The 20,259-nt window shown below is 37.1% G+C and overlaps 1 long non-coding RNA gene across 11 annotated transcripts in view; it reads right to left on the bottom strand.

Annotated features, from left to right (window-relative positions):
* LOC136267432 (uncharacterized) overlaps positions 1-20,259 on the bottom strand; it is a 64,964-nt gene that overhangs the window by 16,353 nt on the left and 28,352 nt on the right. The window contains exons 1-4 of one of the 11 annotated variants that reach the window (XR_010706689.1): positions 15,539-16,027; positions 9,571-9,649; positions 9,035-9,096; positions 8,957-8,982 (exon numbers count right to left, since the gene is read on the bottom strand). This is a non-coding gene — a long non-coding RNA (uncharacterized lncRNA). The other 10 variants (XR_010706691.1, XR_010706688.1, XR_010706683.1 and 7 more) reach the window with 10 other exon arrangements.

Below are 20,259 nucleotides of genomic sequence, written 5' to 3'. Positions count from 1 at the left end.
AGAAATATCTTTATTGCAGTGAAAATGGGCTAAAAATCTCAGCCATCACAAGCCTCCTGTCTGTCTGTCTGTCTGTCTGTCTGGCTGTCTATCTATCTATCTATCTATCTATCTATCTATCTATCTATCTATCTATCTGTCTATCTGTCTATCTGTCTATCTGTCTACCTGTCTGTCTGTCTGTCTGTCTGTCTGTCTGTCTGTCTGTCTGTCTGTCTGTCTATCTATCTATCTATCTATCTATCTATCTATCTATCTATCTGCCTGTCTGTCCATCTGTCAGTCTCTAGAGCTACTCTGAACAGTCAGCCTGTAATCCCAGGGAGGAAGCATCTACAAGTTGGGTAGGCAACTGTTAGATGATTGTCATTCCAGGGACAAAATGAAAAAAAGGTCTTCTAAGACTGAATTTGAGGACATTTCATGCTGGATTCACTACATATATATAGCCAAGAAGTTTGTAGAGTTTCCACGGTAGGAAAAGAATATGTGAATGGACCTGCAAAAATAGGCCATGTAGGCACAAACTACATCTCATATCTCAGTACTCATATGCATTCTATAACTTGTTTCATAAAGCCAATGAAATGTTTGATAAGGGGAAATTTTTGTGGCCATAATGTAGAGGTGGGCGATAGCAAAATTTTCACAAGACGATTGATAGTAATGAAAATGTCACGATAACGATATGTATCACGATAGTAACTAAATGACAGATCAGTAGTTAGCTGCTTGTACAATTGAGAATTTTGTGAACAAGCTTACTATTTAGACATTGTTTACACCTAATCATTGCTCCTTTCTTGTGAAAAGACAAGAATATGGTTCATGAATAGAACTACTTAGTAGTCATTTAGAAGTGTTACATCCATCACGATAGTGTAGAGGTTAAATATCACAATAAGATTTGAAAACTTATATCTTGATACTCGACATTTTTTTACTATTGCCCAGCTCTACCATAGTGTGATGATATAAAAAGTCACGAATGGTGAAAAGTAGGCAAGTTTCAGTGCCCACATTCCACAGGCCCAGTCACATAGTCCACTGCTACCATCAACTTGTTTATCAATCGGTTATCACTTCTTTTAAATATCATACCACACTATATGCATTAACCTTTCACTGCAACATGTTGTTATAGCTATGATCATGTGATGTGACCAATTGTTGGGAAGTGGGATGAATAATTTGAAGGATGAAGGCTGAACTTGGTGAGAAGCAAGCACAGCAGATTGACAAGAGTTCATACAATTGCAATAATTTCTAGTTAGCACTATTGTATATTTAGCTAATTTCACTGATGGAAACTGTTGGATCAAAAATTGGGTAGACAACTGTCCTAGGTGACAATAAACATACTGCACCATATGCTTAATTGTAGAAGCATACCTTACACAAATCATATTGTGTGGGAACATACAATAAACTGATTACAGTACGCTCACAGCATCAAGCCATTCAACATCTAAGAACTAGAATACAATGTGTTTATAATACACAGATGTTTTGATTATAATAGTTAACTCTTTTTGCGCTTTGTATTAACATAATGTACCACTTATTTCTGTACTATTATGAGAAATGTAACACTTTCACACCTCAGATCAAAGGAGTTCCAGAGGATACATTTGCCATGTATACCTCAACACAGGGAGACATCTACGTAAATGTACACCGGTGTACATTGAAATGTATCCCGGGGAAAGTGGTTGCACTTCTAAAAGAGCAAGCCACTTTCATCAAAGCAAGTATGGCCTTGATGTGGATGAACCACCTTCTGTTTGTCTTATACAAGCTCAAACTGAAATCGATTGTGGGATTAAATCAATGCTTATGTGATGATTACCACAAATTGAAGTGTTGCCAGAAGCAACAGTCAAATGAAGGTGTTTTGGTATCCTTGCCATTCTGCAAGTTGGAAAATGTTACTTAAAGGTGAGAACTAGTCTTACAGTGCATTCCCAAGCATTTCAGCACGTATTTGAATGCAGACACCGGTGCCCACATTACGGACAACATGAGTTGACCACACTTTAACGAAGCTTACCCCTTTAGGTCTTTAGTATACGTTGTGATTAGTCTTTAAACAACGCGAAAGCATTGAAACACTTGTAACTTCCCTGAAATTTGCCCTACTCGACTTTCCGTGATATCCATAGGACTCGTCCGTTTATTATAACAATCGTAGCTGCAACGTTACTTGCTGCCTAACCATAATCAAATCTTTCCGGCATGCATATATAACGAATCCAGTGATTCCATTCGTATTGGCATTAAGGCTATTAGCCTTAACGGAAGTGTTACATATTAGCTGTAACATGGGCACTCATGATTAGCCAGAAATATATGCCAGCAGTCCTTGGGCTGTGTCCTCGGACTTTGAGCATACATTTCTGGAAAATCACTTGTGCCAATGTTACAACTATAAATTACACCACTCATTTTGTGTTGTGTTTAGTTCATTACACTTGTAGGAATGCTTCTGATGGTAATAGTACTAACACTATTGTTGTACTAACTACACACGGTAACAACTAAGTCACAAAAGCCATCTGTGATCAGCTAATTTTAGATACACATGTGAACCCATGTTGTACTTGTGCCTGTGGTATGTGTGTTTGTATGCATTTGAGACATGGCATGTCTTTGATGTACAAGTGTGTAAAGCATGGGTGTAATGCGTTTTGTAAAAAATAATACACCCAGATTATCAGACAGTACTATGAAAAAATAGGAATTTAAGTAGCAGTAGTGAAACAAGAGGGTTCCCAACACCTCCCAACATTTAATCCCTATACCCATAATTGAAGTAGGGATTAAATTTCCACCAGTATATCAGTAGGTGTAAGCAATACCTCCCTTGCTTCACTGCTTTTTTATGATCTCTAATCGAACTTATAAAATTCCTTGTACTTGTTTGTTTATTTTTTGGAACATAATCATGGCTGGTGAACCTATGCACACTGCATCAAGCCCATGAAAACTGCATCAAAATCAAGAATGGTGACAGACTTAATGCTTTCATCTGAATGCATGTCCCAATTATCAGTTACGTTAAGCGGTCATTATGATTTGTTTTCAGCTATGTTCACCTTGTTGCACCACACTACAAATAAAGAGTAGTACGGGAAACACCCCTGCAATCTATTCAGTTACTACAGAAAATACGGACAATTTCGATTACAAACGTAGGGAAGTCATCAGCACAACCATGAACTAGTGATGGGAGATATTGCTATTTTTGTTATACGATTATTGTCATGAACAAATATCACAATTATTACGATTATTGTCCACTCATGAATTGTCAATTAAATGGTAAAATTATGTTGAAAATTTCTCTGACTACCACAATAATTGCACGATAATTGCCGATTTCGATTATCACTAGAAAATGAAAAGTACACGGTGTCGATTATTGCCAATAAAATAATCACGATTATCACAATAATTGTAGCGGCTATTTGTCCGGTTCCGGACGCCGATTTCACCAGGCTATTCGTCCGGTTAGGATTGCGTGGTCCTGTTCATCCAGTACTATTCGTCTGGTACTATTCGTCTGACAGTGTCACCCATAACTCGAGTATCAAGCACACTAGTTGTATGAAGGTAAGCTTTTGGGTGAGTTCGAGGTGAGCTAGGGTTGGAGCGAGCGAGGCCGGACCATTTGAGGCAAGCTAGGGTTGGCCCGGCTTCGCCAGGACACTTGCTTCGCTCGCTCCAACCCTAGCTCACCTCGAACTCACCCAAAAACTTACTTATATGTCTGAAGGAATTAGTAAGTACGTCAGTCAGTCAGTCAGTCATGATCAGTAAGCAGAAAATTCCACTGAATAAAAAATCTTAAAATTTCATAGCAACCTTGGAAGCATTTTGGGTCGTAGTGTGAAGGCACCTTTCAGCTTGCAAGGTGCCATGAAGCTATTGTCAGGCTGGTTTCTGGTCATTTATTTTATGTGAGAAAATGCAAACCTTGGGTGATCTGTAATAGTACTGTGTGATAAAGGCATACATCAGAACTATAATTATTAAAACACATATTGTACTCGTATGGTGATTGCATTTGTGTGAATTGCACAGACATCAACACACAAATTTCACTGCATGTAAAGTCATAGCCGTGTATGGTAATCTCTTTCCAACAATTACAATTCGACACTTAAATTATAATAGCATAGCTACCCATTTAACTTCCCAATGCCCATAATACAGTGTACATCAGCTGTATACTTAGTGCACGGAGAATCATTAAACTAGCTACACTGAATGTGGATGCACATGTTCCTATTTTTTAACAAAATTTCTTGAGAAATTTACCTATATGATCATAGCAATATTGAATGCAAGTGGTTGTTCTATTAGAGTAGTTGATTTACACTGTTGACTATTCTATTAGAGAGCATTGATCCTTTCAATTAAATGTCAAGAGCCAACAGCAGGGCATATATTATTATGCATGCTTTTTCTAGAAGGTGCTACCAGTTGGACTGGGTAGTTGGAAAATGTGGATATGGGCAGACACAGACACGGACATTTTCAAAATACACTTATACATCTATACAACAGTTAATATTTATACCTATTTTAGCATGCTACAAGTATTATAGACGATGCACTGCTGTACAAGTGCTCTAGAGATCTAATTCAGTTATGTAATTGTAGAGATCCACCTAGTTTACTGTCATAGGTCAGATCCAGGGGCATTCAGCTTTCAGTATAACATGCAGGCACTTATACACCCTGTACCTGCTGAGGTCCTGACTTGCAAGGCTAAGTAGGGGCAGGGGCATTCAGCTTTCAGTATAACGTGCAGGCACTTATTCACCCTGTACCTGCTGAGGTCCTGACTTGCAAGGCTAAGTAGGGGCATGCCAGCTGAATCTCTGTAAGTATGCATTAGATTTCTATAGCGTGTGTACGGTGTATGGTACTCTGTAGCGTGCTAGCCTATCCTCTGCACATGCACTTATAAATAGATAAATGCTACTTGAAGTTGATCTCTGTGTCTGGAAACAAAGACTACTGCATAGAACAACGTTAGGTATGAAAAATAACTGTTGTATAAATGTAAAAGTATATATTTAAAATGTCCGTGTCCATGTCCGACCATATCCGCCTTTTCCAACTACCCAGTTGGACCAGATTGTTGACTCAGGTCCTTGTTCCCTAGGGAGTCACTTAATTAACTCTATTATACAAACAAACTACGAGGAATAGTATGTTACCATCTAACTTTGCTAAGTAAAGTAAAAACAATGCCCAAGACCATACATAGAGATAATAAGTCACTCTCTGGGATTCAGACTCCTGTAAGCGTGCAAGCGTTAATCGGATGGCTGCAGGTTTGAGGCTGCCCAGGTCCAGTCATGGATTTTTTCTTCTTTCTCCTACTTTTTAAACATACTTAGTGCAGTTAATATAAACATCTTAGGCCTTTATAAGGCCTTCTGGTATACAGGCTCTGCCTTACCAAGTACTTTAATCATAATAACACCTACCGGTGTTAGGTGGATGCCTACCTAACCATTATGCTACAGTACTACTGCCAGATAACCATTTTGTTCCTAACCTTATAATGCAGTCATACTCATACATGTATGCTAAACCCTATCACTATCCTAACTTAACTACTACGTACTACCAAATTTCCTAACGAAATACTACCTAATCCCCTACATGAACTAATACATAACCACCTAACAAATCTGGTGAGCAGCCTAAGATTTACTTGATTCTATATATATAAGCAGCATGAAATTTTCATGTTAAAAATTTTCACCTGTGTCCTCATGCGACAAAATTTTTAACAATAAATTATGTAACTTTATACGGTTTTTTTGTATACATAGGAGAAGCAGAATGACAAGCGTGAAACTGAAGTGTGGCACCTCTGTTCCATGGAGGCTGCACCCCAGATTCAGAAGTTGTCCGTTACAAATCAAGGAATGGACTGGAGTGGAATTGCTGTAGCTAGAAGCTCATTCCATGCAACTTGCATATTTGTGTATATGTACATCATTTAATGTGTCCTGTAGTAGCTGTCTATCACGGAATGGCATCATTACCAACGCTATCGCTTGTGCATGTGGCGAAATAGATGAAAACAGCTCTCCTCTAGGATTAGGGAGGCCTTTGATTTTTAAAAGACTGCAGCAAGACATATGCTTGACATGCCATTGGCCCAGCCTCAATCCAGGTGGCCAGAAAGCAGTTAACCGACTTCTCTAATATTACTTTAGTAAACTTTTTCGCGTAATTAATTTTCATCGGATGCTAACTTCGACGAAATATTTTTAACGGTTTATAAATATAGAAATACAGTAGTAGTGTGTATCCATTCACTGGACTGGACTACTGGACTGGATTACTGAACTAGAATAATGGACTCAAGTTTTTTTCAGCCACACTTTTCCACTGAAGTGTTTTAGAAATCAATACCATTCACCATGAGACATAAAACTATTCACAAGAAACTACACTATAGTGGAACCTCCCTTATCCGGACCTTTGTCTGGACAGCCCAAATTAGTCACATGGCTTGTAGTCTACTGGCAATAATGAAGTTTGGGTTAGATGAAAGCACAAGGAGGGAGCCTAAAGGTTTACCTGTTAGCTAGGTGGCTTGTTTATTCTACCAGGCAAACTTGATTAATTGTTTCTCATCTCCACCCACATCCCTTTTACCTGCTCGCCTCTTGCTGTTATCAATCATGTGCATAATTATTTTGATGCTAAGTAGGCTGGCTATCATTTACAGCACAGCAAATGTCACTTGCACCTCAGAAACGGTGGTTAAACATAAATACTAGTTCTTAAAAGGCTTTAGTATTTAAAGAGATAACTTGATTTGGAGTATTTTCTTAATAATGAATAATGAAAAATGACCTCCCGCCTGTATGGAATTCCAAATTTTTGTGGATGAGAAACACGTAATCAAGTCTGCCTGGCCTAATAATAACTACCACTTGGTTGCTAGGTGATAAAACATTTTTACACCACAGGGGAGTGACCATGAATCCTCTGTAGTGACTTCCCCCTCTGCCCACTAAACTGCACAGCACTAACTGATATCATATCAATAATAGCATTGTCTGCATTTAAAACAGTTATGTACTTCAGCATATTAGCATGCATTTCTTAGTTATGGAGATCTCTGAGCTACGGACAGTAGTATGTACCAGACCGCCCGGATGAGGGAGGTTCCACTATAAAACCTCACTAAAGCCTACTGCTAACAATGATACAAGCACTGTGCTCTATTAACACTACTAATGCATCTGTTGGTCTTTTCTACTCTTGTTTTGGGAAATAGCACACACTGACTTAAAATTCAGACCATGCAAATTACATCATGTAATGATATAACATTGTCTATAATTATATTATTCACTCTTGCCAGCTGTTTGGTTTATAATGTTTGTCAATACGCTTCATACACTAACTATTATAAGGCAGCACATATTTGTAAAAAAACTATATTCAGTATACACAAGAGCTTAAATTACATGTATTTATTATAAACTCATATAGCAACTGTTGAACAGTCTACAGTTAGCTGTATGTGCCAAGGACATTGAGGAGCGTGTACATAGTGATGGCCATACGGCTAATCACTTTTAGTGGTTGAAAAGGGTGTGTGGGCAAATCTTATGCAAGTCCAGTAGTCCAGTACAGTAATCCAGTCCAGTGAATGGAGTGCCTTATTACAGGTGCAACTGTCCCATTACAATTATTACTACTACGTATACATAGCTAACTCTTCTCAGGAACACTATTACAAAATCTAATGCTTCAGTTTTTTCATGAAACATGCAGGTTGCATACCTTAAGGGAAGTAACACCACAAGGTTTCATAACACATACAGTACATTTCTAGGGAAGGACAGACATTCATACACTACATTGCTTCAAGTCATGATATTGCTATTCACCATGATATCACCCAAAGCACCATAACAAACCACTCACTACACAAAGGGGAAAAATCATTACCAGTGGCGTAACCAGCCCTTCAGGGATGGGTGGGCACACTCACCCACACTCACTCTTTTCACCCCATGCAACTAACTAGCACAAAATGCGAGTCCTCCTTAGTGGACTCTACGTACATTTGGTTTAAAAATTGTTTCAAAATGCATAAATGTATCTAGCTAGCTAACAATACACTATGCTGCTGTTCTTTCACTAGACTAATGCTACTGCATGAATGATATAGAAGTTAGAAATGAACACCTCCTTGTCCTGTTCATTTAGCTCATCTGCACTTGTACACAACTCATTCTACTACAGCCTGACTCTTGAGATGGTCATATGGCTTAATTCAGTTACCGCTACTGTAAGCATAGAAATTTTCATGGTGTATAAATTTTCGTGGATTTCGTGGTTTGCAGCTGATCCACAAACATAAAGCTGATCCATGAAAATTAATCCATTTAGAAACTCATGTCTCAGCTTGAGCAGAGCTCGAACCATTGCTCGAGTTCGTCTCAAACCATTGCTTGAACTGTTGCTTGAGCTCGTCTCAGCTCGAACCGTTGCCACCAATAATATATTAATGCTATGTAATGCGCTAAGTATACGACCTGACGACGACACGCGCACCTGTTCACCACATGAATAGATACTGATGCATGGCCTTATTCAAGTATCTAAGACCCGTTTCCTCTGATTCCAGCATGCTTGTAGTGAGTCAACTCCACAAAATGGTTTGCTTAGTCCCAGGTAAGTATGCCAGCGTAAATGGAGTAGTCAACCAAAGCTGTTAGCTAAGCTGCAGCTAAACCTTAAAATGCGACCTTAAATCACGAGTTTTCTCTATGCGGCTCCTCGAGAAAATAAACTGGCTCGTTAAGATTAAACCACGAAAATTATACCCACGAAATTTAATACACTTGCAAAACCTGTCTTTATGGCAAATCATGAAAATTTTACTCACTAAATTTAATACACTTACGGTATATCTTTCATCTCCAACCGACACTGTAACACCAGAGAATTTAATTTTTGTTTATCACTTTATATCACTTATCACCTTGCCAACAACAGAAAATCCTCACAACTAGATTCTCCTTCCTCGTGCCACTCTTTCCCCACCTAAAATTTGGATCACGTGATGCTGTGCATTAAACAGAAAGCATCTAAACTACTTGGATTACGTAATGTAATTTGTCTTGATATATATCAGCTCTGTTGATTTGCAATGAAAACGTGACGCTGCCAAGGTATGCATTACTTGTTTCTTGTTTGTAATATCATTAGTGAGCAGGCGCTGCTGTCCCAGGGAAATTTGGGTGGGCACGTGCCCACCCAGGCCACCCTTGGCTATGCCACTGATCATTACATAATCAAAACCCAGGGAGCCAGATAATAAGACAATAAACTTGTTTGTCAAGACAACCATGTTTACTGGCTTATTACCATGGAAACATTCAGAAGCCTCTGAGAATGACACTATAGTACTTCACATATACCATATAGAGCATCAACTAAATAACACCTTCCAATATACTCACATGTTATGTAGAAATGGTGACAGGAATACTAGTCACATAAACCTGGTATGCTAACCTGATAATTGGTAGATGATGGTTTCATATAGGACTGGTGTAGTGTAACATTCTACACAGTTCACAAAGGCAGTAGGTACCTAAATGTGATGGGTAAGATAAATATCACATTACAATCATACAACATGTCAATTATGTACTGTAGTGTACTCTACTAGGTTATACACACAGAGACTGGAGACACTTTTATACCTCACAAAAACACAATAGAAAGATTCTTTCCCCACTGAACCAGATGACTAACCACTATGTGTTGCTTGTTATAGTTTAAACCAAAAGGTCAAGTGTTATATAGAAATGTCATTGATAGAAATGTTGTTGAAAGTACATGTAATAGGATTCATAATAAACTCTTTCAAACAGTTCCATCATGTACTAAACCACTATACAGTTCCACTTACATCAATACCAGTTTTAACATGCACAGAACCTATATATGTAACAAAATTCAAGACACGTTACAGTAATTTTGTTTTGAATTTGAATTTACAGTGGACAGGTAGCTTATGCTGCTGATTTGCCCAGAGTTGTATTTCTTCAAAGTATGTTTCAGCATGTGGACTGCACAACAATGCCTATAGTACATCAAAATAATATGCAATGATCAGAATGAGAATACGGTTTTAAAAAATTTGTTTCATACAAAATGGCAAGAAATTCAATCACAATCTGTTAATTGATGAAAACTTTGATTGGCTGTAAATATTGCGTCAGGCATTTGAACGAAAAGATTTTGAATAATTTTTAGCGGGTCAAGCAGTGCTATAAATGAGCCAAATTTCATGACCCCATCCATAAACGTTTTTGAGGATCCAGCTCCTTCCTTTTTTAACCAGTGCTGTCTGTAACCACTGATTGAATGGCTTGTCATACACAAGGTTGTGTACATGAAGTAGCTCAACAGGTATTCTTCTAGCTGTAGGAAGTTACATTTCTAAAAAATGTTAAGGAAAATAGTGTCAGCCAAAGAAGCTGTTTTTCAGCTATGCCCTGAGAACACAATAAAACAAGTACCTACGTACTCACACAACAAAACAAAATTACTACATTCAAAATGATCTTTAAAACTTTTTCACAGTTTTAGCACTGTACAGTACACCACACCATCACACTCCACATGATCTATTTCATTGACACCTAACTGAAGTCGATTTATCTATTAACAGCATTGCTTTGTACACACATGGCAACATGACTTCTTTACATTTTCTATGGAAAAGCCATAAAAGTACAATATTCATTACAACCCTTTCCCAAACTTGTATTGGAGCCAAACCACACATGTCTGTTGTCGATAATTTTGCCACCACCAATAATCCTCTGGTTGGCTGCAATTTAAATTTCTTGTGAATTCAAGCTATGATAGCCTGTCAAGGGTAGTGAGCATGTGTATGAAATTTACGCCAGCAGATTCCAGAGATATGCAATTTAGTAACTTTCAGAGCATTTCCACTACTTATAGCTGCTTGTAGATTTCCCATCAAATATGATAGAAAACTGTTCGAGTGTATAGCATCACAAGTGCTCAAAGAGATTCAAATCACACATCAGAGAAAATCTAATTAATACCACCATTGAGCAGCTACACTACCATGCTGTTGGTTTTAAGCCTTAGCATTACTCAAACAATACAAGGAGAGCCACATTTTCTGCAAGCTCATATGGAAATTTCTGACTTTGGTAAGGAGTTGGTTTGATGAGAATCAGTGTCATACTGGCGGATCACTTTGTTATTGTTGGCCAAACATTTTCTGTGTTGATTCTGCTGCAAATCAGCCAACACAGCCCTGTAACTTTGCCTCTGGACTTCAGCCATTGTCCCTAGCCAACCACATTATAAGGCAATGGCGACAAGTTGGTTAATTAATGACACAAAAGACAGAACCAGATCTATGCAATACAAGAAATACATTTGGCATTATTCCTCAGGGTAGTACGTACAACTACGTGTGTGGACAAAGTACCTTTCACACAAATATGGCAGAAACATTCAAATGATTAATGGCTGTCAATTATGTATATATGAAGCCTGCTTATTTGCATGCGTAATGGAAAATATTTGAATGGAGTAGATAAATCTGACAATGATAGGCAACAACACCTCATAGTTCTATTGTAAATACACAAACAACAATTATAAATATCCATTCAAAAACAGCTAAGCAGTAAAAGAAGGGTGAAGCCTTAAAAAGCCTGAGTGAAAAAGTTGTGAACCAAAGGTGGCAGCCAAGAAATGATGTTAATGCACACAGTCATTATTAAATAATTGCAGCATTTGTTGTCTGCCAGCCCGCTACCTTTGAACAATGTTTTCACCAGCAGGGACCTCCAAACCTAATTCTCAAATCCTTCATCACTGAACCATTGCTGTCAGCTGTAATTTCGACCTTATAAATGAAAGTTCTAGTTTAAGTCTGCTCAATAGCGATGGAAAATCTAGTGAGTGTTGTATTGGAGTTTACAAAAATGTGCACTCTGAGAATAGTAAAAAACAACAACTATGGCTATACAAAATACCGGTATGTACAAACCCATTAAACAAAAATGTCTTGGCAACCTACGTATGTCATTATTTCATAATGAACACTGACCAAATTATCTAGTCAAACAATAATTTATCCAGCTTATCAGTTTTACACCTAATTATTTTTTGGTCAACTGAATTTGTGTTGTCCAAGAATTCCATGTCATAATAACAGAACAAGGGAAGCAAAGGAATAGCCTACAACATTGTTTAGATGATTGCATACTTGTGTAGGTTTGCTAATGGAAACTGATTTACGTAATAATCTCAGATAGTTCATTACTAGCAAGTAATTGTGTAGGTGTACATTAATTATACAGGCTTTAAATTAAAGAACCTTTACAATGATTATTGAATTATTATGAAAGCTATACACAAAACATTTCATTAAACAGCATAGAACTTGAGCCGGAATATTATAACTGCACTAGCATACTACATTGCTTACATGGCACCAACCACAGTATTATTATAAGCTATTGTACAATATCTATAAAACTGTAGGGACCATTATAAATCCAAATAATCAGCCATCATGTTACAAGGTTCACCAAGCTGCTCACTGGGAGGTAATTTGCTCACAAAATTTCCATGGCATAGTTCATTACATAAATTTTGTACTGTACTATCAGTGGTCATCCACTATCAGTGGTCATCCAAGTCATTATACGGACAAGTCGAAATTCAAGGCCATGACCCTGCCACCTATAATATTCGTTTCCTTTGCATTAGAAATGGTAAGTCCGCAATGTATCTCCTGTGAAATGCTACACATGTTCCTCCAGATTAAATGACATCTAATATAGTAAGTACTGTAGCTAAATCCACTAGTGAGTTATGTTGTGCTTGTTAGAAGGTAACAGTTACATAGTTTGTAATGGTTGAGCAAAAAACGCAAGTTTGTTGTATATTTAGCCACTAATCTATGAAGTTCTGTATAGCAGTCAATCATTTGGGACTTTTAAACCAAATTTTAATCCATTTATCCACTGAGTAGAGACTACATTATAAGGAAACAGACAAAATATTTTAATTGTTAGTGCACGCCACTGCAATAAGTATACTATTCAGTGCAGTTGTTTTATGTACCCGGAACACAACCCCACACACACAGAATGACACATGAAGCTAGCCTTTGACTACTAGGGGAGTGGTAAAAAATATATACAGATGATTCTATACGTAACACTAAGAAGCCATGGTGTTCTACTGTCCATAACTCAATAACAGCTAAGGCTATGGGCTTGATTTTTGCACTGTTAGAGATTGCTTCAGCCCAACAGGTGCCTTATTGGGATACTGCACTACATGAAATGATCACATCATGGACTTGCTTTTGTCCTCCTTCGTGTTGACAGCACAAGATGTCAATTAATCAATTACTTACAGTCAGTCAGTCAGCGAGAATTCCACTAAATAGAAAAATTAAATCCCAAAGTACTTTCTGGAAGCAAGAGCTTATGAGCCACCAAAGGTAGACAGAAGAGCTGCTGGTGCTAACATATGGTGCTAACATATGGTGCTAACATATGGTGCTAACATATGGTGCCATCAATCTGTTTCAATAGGATGCATGGAATCCTATATTCAATACATTCTTATAACTGAATCCTTTGACTACAGGGTAACTAATACAAGTAGCTGGTTATCATTCACATGATACACATTGGAAATTCAAATTCCTGTGGGTAGATTTCACTGATGTACAGATTTTATGATTCTATATACTTAGATTTATCATTAAGTGGGCATCAAATAAAGAGTTATAATGTACAAATCAGCTATTAGTTTTATTGGGAATGCTACGTACCTGTCAGTTTAATACAGGGTCTATAAAGAGTACTCATTGGTTGTTTTTAACATAAAACACTTTTTTCACACAAGTGCAGGTGTGGACAGGCAAACATATATATGTACATACACTTTTTGGAATACAATTTCAGGAAACAAGGCAAGTGCCCACAGTGTATGGCGTAGGTGTGCAAGTGCATAAAAACTATCATCATACACAACTCTAAGGAACAGAGGCAACTGGTGATAGCTAGATGTAAATTTCAAGGGTTTCAATATTGAATTTATCTAAAGTACTATTCAAAGTAACATTAATTTACTACGCACACACAAAGTACATAGGGGTCCTAGGTAGTTGTGCTATTACCCAATGGGAAAGAAAACAATGAATATACGAGTGCGTATGTCATTGAACATGACTAACTAGAGATTCAACTTCCTTGCAACATCAATAGGCAATAATGTGTAGCATCACTATAGCTATACGCTACTTACTAGGGAAAGTTCATAGTGGTTAATTGCTATCCCTAAACGATCTATCGATCCTCTATTATAACTGTTGATTGTAATTTGCTTTAGACACATTGACTGGTTTTTAGAACCATGCTTGGGGTTTATATAAAGGTTGGAACAAAGGTGCAAAATGAGTTATAAAATGAGTTATAAAATGTGCAGTGTTTTAATTATTACTATTTTAGTTGTATCCAACATGCTTCTATGCCAATTAGCTATAGTCAACTATAATGTCATTGAACTGATTTTTTAAAATTTAGTTTTAAAAACATTATAACGCCACCAAATTGCTAGTTTACTACTTGTAATAATTTGGCAATATTAATGTTTGCTCTACAGCACTTCATACACTTGATCGTGACCTGTTTCCGTAATGGGCAAAAGATTGTTCCTTGCTTTTCATACAAACATACATATGTACATACATACACACATAACTTTGGATGCAGCTATAACAATTGAGGATTTCGATTCATTCCAGTTGTGCTTCCATGTAATATTTTGGTAAGCAAATTAAACATGGTAGTGTGTCAATGAGCCAAGAAAGCCGGCGCACCAAACTTAATTTGTGAACTCACTGCAAAGCACCTCTGAAATCTATGATGGGATACCATACAGTCAGTTATATATTGTTGTGAGGTTGAAAATTTTGCGACCCCAAACACTGATAAATTTCTGCAATTGTGAAATCAGGTGTAAAGGATCTATGATGAAATCTGCGACAAGAACGATTTCTCAGTAATTCTATGCATCTCTTTGGATACTATGGCAAAACTTATAATCTTAAGAATATACAGATAGTTTAGGTAGCCAGCTAATAATAGACATTGGGTGACCTGCAGTTCGAATCCTGGGGTTGGAGGGATTTTTTTTCCTTACTTTGGCCCCTTTTCTGTTACACCTTTCCAGCTATAAGTCATTAAGTCTAAGTCCTTGAAATTAGGTTAGGTAATCCTAAGGCTACAGCACATGTTGCTGTAGACCTTCAGTGCTGGTCACTGTAAAGTGTTAATAATAAATTGGCAAACGGAGAAATACGGATATAGACTAGTATACAAAATTAATATAAAACCCTTACTGTTATTAGAACTATGATCTGTTAATCATTTTACCAGTCATAAAAAGTAATTATAGTACGTACCCCGACCTCAGACAGTACGCGATCCGATCTAAACTCTGAACGACCTCCCTCTCGTACTCAGTCAAATATTACGTGAGCAAATAAACTGCCAAATGCCCCAAGATCACTGTACTGCTTTATACAACAACAGTAGCTGAGTTGAGAGTTGAGTAGCCGCTGCTAGAAATGGGGGCGGCTACTAATTTGTGATGCGGCGTTTAATCGATACATAATCCAAGGTGAACAGCTGGGGCTAAACTGTAAAATAAAGGGACGGGTTCCAATCCTCCTATTAAAACAATGAAGAGTAACTAGTTCAATGTTAGGTTAGCCGCTCATAGCTAGCTATCACTTTGTTTTAGCCACTGCAGCAATGGTGGATCCGGACTGAGAGACGAGTAGCTTTTAATACTATAGTACTTTTTCTGACTCAGGTATCTGTTCACTCTGGAGTCCCTCAAGGGACAGTCCTCGGCCCTTTGATGTTTCTCATATACATAAATGATATAACAGAACATGTAAATTCACCACTAAGGTTATTTGCTGATGACTGTTTACTACACAGAATTATCACCACCAAAGAGGATGTTGTTCAACTTCAGCATGACCTTGATCAATTACACGAATGGGCAAATAAGTGGCAATTAAGATTCAATGTAACCAAAATGCGGTTTACCAGATTATTATCACCAATCATCTTCAACTACAAGCTAAACAATCACAGCTTGGGTACATCAAATCAACATGCACTCAGGCTCCTATCTTGGTGTAATATTGGATGGGCCGGCATGCATGATGGTACTATGTTAGCTACACATTTATGCATGGTTGCTGTTTTGCAGCTTCAATTCTATCCTAGTTTTATTGATGTGTTTGTGTAACATATATAAATAACAAACTATCATGGTCTCCACATATTAGTAATATAGCTGCTAAGGCCAACAGAACATTAAACTTCCTGAAACGCAACCTGAGTTGCTGCTCATCTAACATCAAAGCAACAGCCTATCTTACTCATCAATGGAATACACTGCAGTAATCTGGGACCCATACCACCATAACAATATTCAGCAGTTAGAGAAAGTAGCTACAGCGTAGGGCAGCTAGATGGGTCCTAAATGATTTCAACTGATTCAGCTCAGTCACAGCTATGATACAGCATCTTTCTTGGCCAAGCCTTCAGCTACGATGGAAAATATCCAGATTACAAACAACTTTTCAAAATCATACATCAAGATTGTTCACTGTCAATTCCTTCTTATTTTATTTCAATGACAAGATCCACCAGACTGTATCACCCTCATCGTTTCATTCTACCAAACTCATCCACCTATTCACACCAACAGAGTTTTTTCTCCAGATCAATTAAGGATTGGAACAATTTACCATCTACCAAAATTGAGTGCAACAATATTGACTCTTTTTCAGCAGAACTGCAAACATTATATGGAACTCGATAACTGTAATTTTTGTAACTACGTAGCTAATTCATTTTGTGATTTCCTTCTGCTCAGTAACAATGATAAAGATGATAAAGATAAAGGGGCGCACTGGCGTCCCCCCCAAAAAAAACTTAGCTACATTTTCAAACTTGATTGTACAGCACTTATAATTTGTAATTGTTTGGGCTTAATCAGCTTTGCTGTCTGCCCTTTTCCCCAAAAATAAAATAAAATAAAACAACATAGGGAGATAAATTATATGCACTGTCGATGCAACAAAATAATTTATTGAGATACCCTAATATACTCTAATAGAACAGTCACCATGTGTAGTACTATTAAGAACCCTCCACTGAGTATGAAAATTTATATCTGCAGCACCAATCCATGGGCACACTTAGCTAGCTATGCAGCTTGCAAGTGTTTTTTTTTACAAATAAATAATTTTAAATTTGCTTGTAGCCAGAGGCGGTAGAGAAAAGGGGGAAAGGGTGTAGCCCCTGTGAAAAAAATTTACCCCCCTAAAATTATCTTAGGACTGCTAGTGTGACAGACATACTACAACATCTGCAGTGGGAAACCTTACAAGATAGACAAAATGACTTTCGTGCCATCACATAATATAAGATAGCTAACAATTTGATTGACAACCCACCTGAAGGATACTTACAGCTAGCTGACAGTGTTACTATCAAGTTGTCACCCATTACAATTTAAGCAGTTGCAAACTTATGTTGATTCTTCAACACAGTGACATCCACCAGCCTTGGAATATTCAAAAGCAGATTGAATATTTAACTATCTGTCTTTCTGTTGTTTTTTTGTACAGTATGTACTCAATGTACGGTAACGATAATAGATATTATTTTGTGGATAGAGCTAGCTATTAAAAAATTTCAGTCCTAAAACATATGCAAATACCTATAGCTACTGGAGGCACAAGATCCCTGCTTTACATAGTTACCTGTAATACCATGCTCATCCCCCTCAAAGCCTTGATCCGCCTCTGTGCAACACATGATCCATGCATGCTGTACCGCTAATAACAAGTATAAAAGTACTCTATAGCTAGCTTTAATCCTGCTGTTCATTAATTCTTGAGATACTTTAAGGTGATAGTGAGTCAACTACATCAAGTTTGATTGAATCCGAATGCGAAACCACACGTAATTAGTAGTTGGCTATTACACACACTCTAATGTATAGATAGTAAAGAGGCAATTCAAATATAGGTGTGGTGGAATTTTTGTGTACAACTCTATAGGCTTCCCACACAACTAGCAACTCAAATTATATGCTTTGTAGGTTCCCAGGAAGGCAGTGACAATAACCCAGGGGGTGGTGAATTAAGAAAATACATGGAAATCTGGGGATTGGCTGTAACAAAGTACAAATCATTAAATGAAAGCAATTTGTAAATTATTGTTGAAGCAACACATGTGATGCAGAACACTTATAGCGCTTCAAACAAAACACTTTATGGCTATTGATAGCTAGATGCAATACAGTGAACCTGCCAGAGCAATCTACACAATCTTATAGTTAAAACATGAAGGAAGTCCCCTCATTATAGGGAATGTCTGGGTATGTACATTTTGCAAAGCGTTTCTGTGTCATATTAGAAAAAAAACTATATTAACAACACCATATTATTTTTCAATACATATGATTTTACGTATAGTAAATTTTTATAAACTATAACCTTTTCATTTTTAAAAAAATAATTTCTAAAAATATGCTCTCAAGTAGACAAAGTGTATGAAACCATGTAAAATGTACTGTACATTTTAGACCACATGCATGCTAGCCAGCCAGTACTTCCAGCAACATGATACATCTTTATTTCAAAACATTTGAAGAAACATTAAATTTCATGCACTATGTACTATCGTGTTACCAAGACTCTTCAACTAACATTATTTAATGGACACCTTGAGTATCTATCACATTGTGGTTGTTTCCAAGGGTATCGGTCATTACCCTGTGAACAATCACTAGAAAAGCAACCTGTGATGTTTAAACACAGTTAATTATTGTTAGCTATTGTGTTACAGGCTGTTGGTATGATTACAGTTACTACAAACTGTTTCCCTAGGAGATGTGCATCATGTACACTGTGACCAATGTAATGACACTCTTCTTAACTTGTGTTAAATTTTGTGTGAACACTTTTCACATGAATAGCTAGCTAGCTACACTAAGCATTACAATTAAAGAACTGGAGCCATACGTATAGTTAAACTTTATAATGCACTGTAAACTTACCACATGAGTGATCACACAATGAAATACTGGAGCCATACGATGAATACAATAATATATTAAACTCTATCATGTACTAATAACCTATAAATGTTCATACATGTACCACAACATAATAGATGATCAGACTATATAGTACAGTATAAAATATTCATATGTTCTACCAGCATACTGTAGTTACGTGGATAACATGAGCAACTACAGTGGCCAGGTTATAATGTGTCAAGTGCTCAAGTACAAATTCATATCTCATTTGAGCTATATTCAAGTTATCATAGTATCATGTAACAATTGTTACACTAATTAACTGATCAATCTAGAAGAATTATATCTTCTTTTACATGGGTGGAGTGGGTGGACAAAAGGTGCTAAATGTTTAGTCATTGTCTTCATGGGTAGTCTATCCTTTAAATGTTACAGAGGAATCACTAAATAATTGACAACACATTTTAAGGGGCACCTTATTCTATGGAGTTCAGAATTGAAAGGCTTCCCTGCTGTACAAAAATGCAACAGATTTATGTACACTGAAAGTGGTCTCAACATTATTTTCAAGTCATCAGTCTTCTCATCTCTGCTTCTATTTGTTCTATCCACAATATGATCACTACACAAATCAAGCATGCAATTGTTGATTGTTGAATACCCAACCAACTGTTGCATATAATGCTAGTTGTAAAAGCAGGTGTACACAGTACTTCAGGAAGCTGATATTTACAGGCAGTGGCAGGTTGCAAACAACCAGAAGTTCATGAACACTGTGCACACATTGTAATCAAACAAAGTAAAACAGAACTTGAAGCTATTATATGCATAATAATTTTCATTTTATAGAAATAATGTCTTTTTTTCTGTGGCTGTTGTGGTAGAGATTGAATCAAAACATGCATGATCATTGTAATATGTGCTAGCTTCTCCAATGATATTTAAATTATGGAACCCAAAACAAAATATATTAAGCCTGTATAGCTGCATTGCTGTACTGTTTACTGCTTTCTTACCATAACCTGTTATGAAATCGTATTGTGTCTTGCGGTG

The sequence above is a fragment of the Dysidea avara genome, chromosome 9, assembly GCF_963678975.1.
Source record: "Dysidea avara chromosome 9, odDysAvar1.4, whole genome shotgun sequence".
Taxonomy (NCBI): domain Eukaryota; kingdom Metazoa; phylum Porifera; class Demospongiae; order Dictyoceratida; family Dysideidae; genus Dysidea; species Dysidea avara.
This window is presented reverse-complemented; position numbering and strand designations above follow the sequence as displayed.